The sequence below is a fragment of the Electrophorus electricus genome, chromosome 7, assembly GCF_041902795.1.
Source record: "Electrophorus electricus isolate QZ-2024a chromosome 7, ASM4190279v1, whole genome shotgun sequence".
NCBI lineage: Eukaryota > Metazoa > Chordata > Actinopteri > Gymnotiformes > Gymnotidae > Electrophorus > Electrophorus electricus.
The window spans coordinates 17,377,100-17,384,993 of record NC_137503.1 but is presented as its reverse complement, the minus strand read 5'-3'; the positions used below and the strand labels follow the sequence as shown (position 1 = coordinate 17,384,993).

Genomic DNA, 7,894 nt, shown 5'->3' with positions numbered 1-7,894 from the left:
CATTCTTTGTAACAAGAGTGGTCTTGATATTTGAAAAGAGATTCTCACTAGTGCTGGGCAATTTTGACAATTAACTTGTTTAATTCTAATAAATGCTTTTATGCATTTTTCAAAATGTGATAGTCAAAAATTTACAACACTGAAAACAGTGTTGTCATAGACTTGGATATGTTTGCCCAAAGCTTTATACAGTATACAGTGGCGCAATACGAGATTTTTATTGTTCATGTAGCCATGCATGCAAGACTGGATCTAAGTGCAAGCTTTAATAGACCATACACACATATAAACAGTCAAAATCTGGCATAGTGTTCAAAAACAGGAATTCAAAGCAGGAGAGCCAATAATGGAACTCACTCTCAACATCCTAGAAAACCCAGGGTACTATGGACATGCAGCATGTATATGGTCAGACTCTCCGCAGTAGAGACAGAGTCCCTCACAAACATATCCCTCTGGCTTCTGTGGCATTAGATTGGAACAGCCCATCTGAATGGGCTCTGGTTCTGTCTGGAACTCTTCGGTTTCAGAGCATGTGAACCAGCTGGGCTTAGGTGATGTCTTTCACGTACAAGAGCATCCAGGATGACAGACATCTGGAAGAAATTCTTACACCATAATTCATAATAAATCAACATTGATGTCAACTTGACATTGATGTCAAGTTCCAGGCACAATTCACGAGAGTACACTGTGAGTAGAGGTGGTTTGCTGCTACCAGATGCTAGTGTGGTCAATCCTAAGGCCAAACCTGCAACTGTTCTTTCTTGCTTTGTCTATTATAGCAACAACATATCTAATGACAGAACTTTGCTCAAAAACTGCCTTGAAATTTACCAAAAATTAATATTCAGAAAAAAGAATATTGCTATTTTGATACCACAGAGTGGTATCCTTAGCCCAATCCTTAGCTTTACCTATTGCAGTGATATTACAAAACCCACATTGCTCTTCTCTGACTAGTATTTGTTGGCATAATGTGAGTATACACACAATACATTAAAAATTCCACCACAGGTCAGAAGAACCAAATATCTTTCTGGAGCATGTATAAATGCATCTGAGCCTCTAGAAACAGGTGTGGTAGCTAGCATAGTAGGTGGCTGGTTAGCCTTCCTAGCCAAAGGGGAAACAGAAGCTACAGAGATTGGTAATATTTGTGAAATTCCCTCCAAATTACATTCCTGGCGTTCCATTCTTTCCTCCAAGCTTTCTAGATTCATTGAATGTAGAGCAGTACAGAGTCATTCAGGGACAGGGCTGAAGTAGCAAACAAAACATGCATTTTCATCAAAATATTATTTGATAAGTCACACTGGATTTTAGATTTTTTTTTTTTAATTTAATGCTATATTAAATATGACTTGGGACATTTTAATTGGATGTTACATTCACTCATTCATTAGCTATTTTTCATGTTTCCATGGAATGTTTAAAGGGACCAGCTATGAATAAATTAACTTCTTAAATACAGAACGCAACATTCTATTTACTTTTATGATGCTTATTTGTTCTGGTGCATGCCGGTTGCATCTGTTTGACACGCCTGCAGACCGGAGATTCCCCCGTTTCCCTGGCAACCTAAGCACTTCCTTGTTTTCCCACTATCGTCTGTTTCTACGGTTTCCTGTCTCCTCCCCTTTAGGTCCAGCTGATCTTCGTCTATCCTTCATTAGTGTGTCCATTTAAACCCTGTCGCGTTGGCTTCTGTTTGATGGTCATTGTTTCAGTATATCCCGCTTGAGCACGCTTGTTCCTAGATATCGTCTCCCCGCGTTCCAGGTTTCTCTGTCTATGCTGTTTTCCCTGTTCATGTTCGCTAGCTAGTTTTCTGTCCTTCGCTCGTCGGTTGTACTTTCTCTCTGTTTTCGTCTACGTTGCTTTCCCTGTTAGTATACGCTGACATTGTGTTTCAGAAAACAAAATGAGACATTCTCATGTACTTCCATTATATTGTAAACAATAAAACATTAGAACCATAGACTCACAAGACTTTTACTTCTGTGAGTAAACAATTGGTAGAAGCACCCCTTTCATTCATTTCAGCTATTTATTTTTTATGTCTGCAGTTCAGGCTGCACGGCATATGTCAGCAACTTCCGCAAGCTTTTTTTGTCATTCTATGGAGGAAGCGTGCCAAAAACATCCGGTGAGGTGATGCTGAGTTCTGCGATTGGTATAGTACGGGCAATTGTCTCAACCAGTGCTGGGGCGGTATTTGCCTCACGACATTTTCGGATGTCCATTACTGAGCCTTTGAATAGATACATTTTAAAATTAATAAGGAAGTTCTGATGTTTTTTACAAAGCTAACTAGCGTAGCTTGACTGCAATACAAAAATCGAATGCTGTTAGCTAACCTATCTTAGCTAGCTTAACATTGAAGGCATTTACTGTAGGTTAGCAAAGTAGCTTGGATATATATTAGCTAGCTAACGCTACATAGCTAGCTACCCTAGCTAAGTTTAAAACTAGGTTAGCCAGCTAGCTAGTTAGCTGATTAGGTAAGCTAGCTAACGATACGTGAAACATATTAGTATATAAGTCTGTTTTTGTAGCTAGGTTGGTTGCTCAGTAGCCCTTTCCAGTGACTCCTTGGCAATTTCCCTTCGATGCAGTATAATCTTTCTCAGAAACCTCAGCCTGCTAGAGTCTAGGCATCGTGTTTGCTCGTCAGTGCATTTTACTTGGCTAACACTAGCTAGCTAACCTGCTTCATTTTAGGCACAACTTTTCTTTAACCTAGTGTATGTAATGTTATATATAGCAATAAAAGTATTGGCACAGCAAAGAAAAGTGTAAAACAGCTGAAAAGCAGTATAGCATACTTGCACTTATTCTCGGTGCTTTGTGCATTTGTTCTGCACGTCCGTTCCTGCCTGTTGCTGAAACACGGATAGTAGAAAGTGCGAGTTTCAGAGAATTAAATGAACTTAAGAGAATTAAAATTTACCTCAAATGTGTTTTAAAAGATCACACCCGCTTTCAAATATTTAACTGATTAAAAGGATCATATTAAAACGCATTGCTTTGTATATATTTACTGAGCACTGTCAAAAATTGGTAAGGTGGCTGCAACAATGGTATTCTGAAAAGGACTGAAATCTGGAGTCTGCACGTTAAAAATGAGACGAGAATGATACTTGTGCGTGTGTTACGTCAATATAATTTATTTCAAAAACGTTATTGCAATTACTGGCATACAATATTCATAAATGTTCAAGAATTGCATTGTAAATATGTTATTTAGCTAGTGCTTATGCATGTGTTATGAAGTACCTATGTATTTAGTCCAAATAAGGTGTTACCGAATATTCTCTGAAAAACTTAATTGTTTTTTTTTTTAAATGATCCACTGGTAAATGTAAATTTGAAACAAAAAAGACTATCAATGTATATTTCCACATATGGCATCAACAAAGCAATTAATAATAGGATTAACAAGATACCCAGGCTCAATACAGTCAATGATTGGATTAACTGGATATGCAGGATCAATATCGGTGAATAACAGGATTAACTTGTTATCCAGGATCAATTCAATCAATAATAGAAATAACTGGCTAACTCTTGATAGTGCCTCTCAACTGCTGGAGCTCTATGGGGCTGTTTTTTTCTACTGCAGTCAGCTCTTGACCACTCCCACAAGTGTTAGATTTTCTATGTTCTCAAAAAAAAGTGCACTGGAGCTGCACTTCTACTGCAGCAGGGGCACCAGGGCCCTCTCCTCCTCAGGTGGGAAGTATTATTTCCTCCACCTCTGGAGTGAAAGGCATTGTGTTTCCTCATCACTATCCTTTCACCAAACTTGGAAAAGTCACTTTCTTTGCTTCTATAACAGATTATCTAAAATGCAAGCACATATGGTGTTTGCAGTAATATTTCATTTTTAAAATTCATAATTTTTTTTCTCTGTGAATGTGAGACTGCTGTGAGCTTTGGAAGACAAGTTAAAGTTTATTTTAACATGTCCTTCATTAGTTTGGGTTTGATGAGTGTAGGTGTGTTCAAAACCCATCTGGCACAAGAACTTTTGCCTAAACCAACTGAGAAATGGGTGGCTGGGGTGAGTGAAGGAATATGGGCCACAGCAGGGGGCCATCAAGGGCTGGTGCGAAGAGCCATAGCAGCTGAGATGGCTTAAGGCTCAGCAACAGCATGATATCAGGAGTAAATGTGTCTTGGCAGTGAGAGAGTATATATTATTAGGCATTTACAAATTCTAAAGTATGTAAATTGGGAAACTATAATGTGCTAGGATGGATGCAAGCTGATCTAGCTATGGCAGCACAGCTAAAAGGTTAGAGCCAGAAAGAAGAACAGGCATGAGGGTGCCCTAGAACATCAGCACACCACTGCTGTCAGTCAACAAATGTGTGCCAAAAAAAGAGGTGAAGTGACAGCATCATAACATCCCAGTTTACCATAACTAAATCCCCCATATCTACACCTTTATATAAGATGATTGGTATTTAATAAACTATACTAGAATAGACTATACAAATAGGTTTTCAGTCTAGCCTTAAATATTGAGATGGTGTCTGAGTTTCACACATTGACAGGAAGGTTATTCCATAGCGTGGGAGCTTGGTAGGAAAAGGCTCTGCCCCCTGCAGTAAATTTACTTATTTTAGGTACTACTGAAGAGCCTGCACGTCTAGTAAAGTACTGTGGGTGAAAGACCATTCAGTGTTTTGTAGGTCATTAGAAATATTTTATAATCAGTACAAAATTTTACTGTCAGCCAGTCCAGAGTAGTTATAGGAGTAATATGATCAAAAATTTTAGTTCTAGTAAGGACTCTGGCTTTGCATTTTGAACTAACTGGAGCTTGTTTATGCTTAGTCCAATCTGGATGGACTAGCTTTTCTCTATCATGTAATAATAGTGTGTTCCTAATCTTGGAGGTGAAAAAAGGCTGTCCTAGAAATAATTTTACATGAGTTTCAAACAAGAGATTATGAACCATAATTACACCAAGATCTTTAACTTTTAAAGATGTTGTGATTGGGAGACCATCAAGGTTTATTACATAATGAGACAGCATACTCCTGTGGGCTGCCTGTGGGCCTAATAGGAGCACTTCTGTTTTGTCAGGATTAAGTGAGAAAATTTTTCAAAATCCAGTGTCTGATGTCCTGAGTCACTCATCAATAATATTAAGATATTTGTCCTCTCGTGTGGCCGAGACATACAAGGGTACACCCTTGTATGTAGCCACATCCCCTGATGACACGCACCTGCACCAGGTTTAATGTTGAGTGCTTGCCCGTCTATTTAAATCCCCGTCAGTGCGTGCCTCATTGGTCATTGTTAATGTTCATGTTAATGGCAGTGTAGATGTTTATGTAATCCGTGTTAATGTTCACGATGGAGACCCCCCCCCCCCCAAGTCATGTGGTATGGCCTGCCGTGTGCAGTGCGGTTCATAGGTATGTAGTCACGCCCTCCGTGATGGCACACACCTGCACAGGGTTCAGTGTTTTGTCTATTCAAACCCCCGTCTGTGTGTGCCTCATCCTTCGTCATTGTTGATGCCATCTATGTTAACGCTGCCTATGTTGTTGTCATGGTTAGTGTTTAAACTGTTCATGTTCAACGTTGTCACTATGTGTGAGTACCACCGTTGTTGTTTGTTTTATGTTATTAAATGTCTCATTACGTCAAGGGAGTCTGTCTGTCCTGTTCCGCGCCGTGGCACTAGGGTGACCGTCACAGTTGTGCAATTGTACTGAAGACAATTCCAGTATTATTTTTGTCATTTTCTATTAGGGTAGAGTTAGGGTAGAGAGATTATCTGTTTGGGTATTAATAATATATAGCTAATAAGGCAATAGTCATGAAATTCTTGAGTGTTCTGTTTAAAATTGCCAATGTGATCATCATTATACAAAGATACCAGTAATCGTTTTCTCTAATTTTTTATTCTTATACAAGCAATAAGTGTGCAGTAAAATGCTGATGTTAAGCATTCACTCCTTTGATCAAGTTCTGTAGGGTTTAAGGATATCCTATCAGAAATGATAAATCAGGACGATTTGGAATAAAGATAATTGTAGTAGCTGACAGGATCGTATGTATGTCTGGTATGACAGTGAGGCAAGATGATGATGATGATGATATTGTGGCTACTGTAGTTCAAATGAAGGGAATGGTCTGGAGTAAGGTGATTTGCTGATTGGAGTACATAAAATAAACTAATCTCTGATGTTTTGTTGATGTAATTAATTTCAGAATTGTATGAAGCAATGGCTAAGAAAACTAGAGAATAATACTACCGATGCAACAGCATTCATGGGATGTTTGCAGCAGGAAACAGGAAGTGACCAGTCTCTCAGAGAGAGGGAGAGAGGGAGAGAGAGATTCAAAATTTTAGTAAAGTGCAGTTTCCAGAGAAACAAAGTTGTGGACATGCGCACAGCTGATGAAGGACCTCTCCAGAGAAACAATGTTTCAGACAAACTTTACTACAGTTTTGAATATCTCTACATCTTATACAGCAGTACACTGCAGTTACTCACCTAGAATATATATAACTGGTCATTCCTGTTTCCTATTGCAAACATCCCACAAATCTGTCCAGTGCCATACATATCTGTCCAGAGATAACCATCTTTTTCTTTTCCTTACCCCTCAGCTGCCCTTCCTATCTGTTTTGTTGATGCAAGATCAACCCTGAAGTGAGTTCTTGCTTATCTACCCTCTGGACTAGTGTGACAACCATGGATCCACCACCATTTGTCACTAACCCTCCAGCTGTGCCTGAAATATTCTCCAACATGTGCCACTTAACCTTCTGATGAGATTCTACACTGTGCCTAGATGTTGTGGAGACCTTAGTGACTAGCCCATCAACACTGCCCTCAGCTCTCCTGCTCAACTGTGCTTGGATATTTCCTATGCAGACTCTGATCATAATACTCACTGATTAATCTGAAAACTCCAGACAAATGACTGTTAGTCATTTAAGTCACTACCCTTAAAAGCTAATTGCAAAAAAAACACAAAACAAAAAAACCCTTTCATTCTGCATTTAGTTTGTTATCCAGTGTCAAGAGAAGGATGAGAATAAATTTAGTGAAATATCGCATATATTAGCAGGCCTATGTCTATTGTGTAACATAAGGCATAAAGGCCAACACTATCACTAAAATGATACGTTATAGGATGTATAGCAGAAAAAGCTCTGGACTCTATAAAAGGGTTTGGATGTGATCTGCATCAGACTGCTTTAAGACCAAGGGTTCTATTTTGCTGACACAGCAAACGCACAGAAATAAGTTATAAGACTGTCATAGGCAGGTATTTTCATGACCATTTCACTAATCCAGCGCAGTGACGCAATTACAAAAAGAGTTTGGTCTCAGTATGGTTGCATGCCGATTTGTTTGTTTTGGTCCAATTGATTACCACCGGCGCGTCACTATGACATATGCTGTTATAATCCTGAGAGCGGGGAGGCTGCACGTTTAAGTGCCAGGCGCTGCAGTTGCTCTCCAAAACGCGTGAGTCAACGGCGGCTTGATACCGACAGGGCTCTATCCGCATTGGCAAGAATATCTGCTGACAAACATGTACCCACAAATAAGTTAATATAGCATGCAGATCTTAAAATATTTAGTATGTAGGTGGATATTATGCTAACATTAAATTTACATTTTCATTCATCAAAGAAATGTTATGTATTTGTATGAATCCCTTGAGAGCCGCCAGTTCACATGGAGTGCAGCAGGTAAACCCTTCCGGCTTGTTGGCTGTCTGCTTATCTCCTCCTCCGAATGCAGCTGACTACTCTTTGACTTCCAAGGCGAGGCGCATCTTATCTCAAACAAGCCTATTAAGTGCTCTCGTTCCGTTTTAAAACGGAGAGTGAGCTGACGACCCAGTAGTGACA

At 39.3% G+C, this 7,894-nt stretch overlaps 1 long non-coding RNA gene across 1 annotated transcript; it reads left to right on the top strand.

The window, feature by feature from the left end:
- Positions 1-1,043: 1,043 nt before the first annotated feature.
- Positions 1,044-7,092, top strand: LOC118241063 (uncharacterized). Its single transcript, XR_004775816.2, has 2 exons — positions 1,044-2,149; positions 6,638-7,092. It is a non-coding gene; the product is annotated as an uncharacterized LOC118241063 (long non-coding RNA).
- The last annotated feature ends 802 nt before the right edge of the window (positions 7,093-7,894 follow it).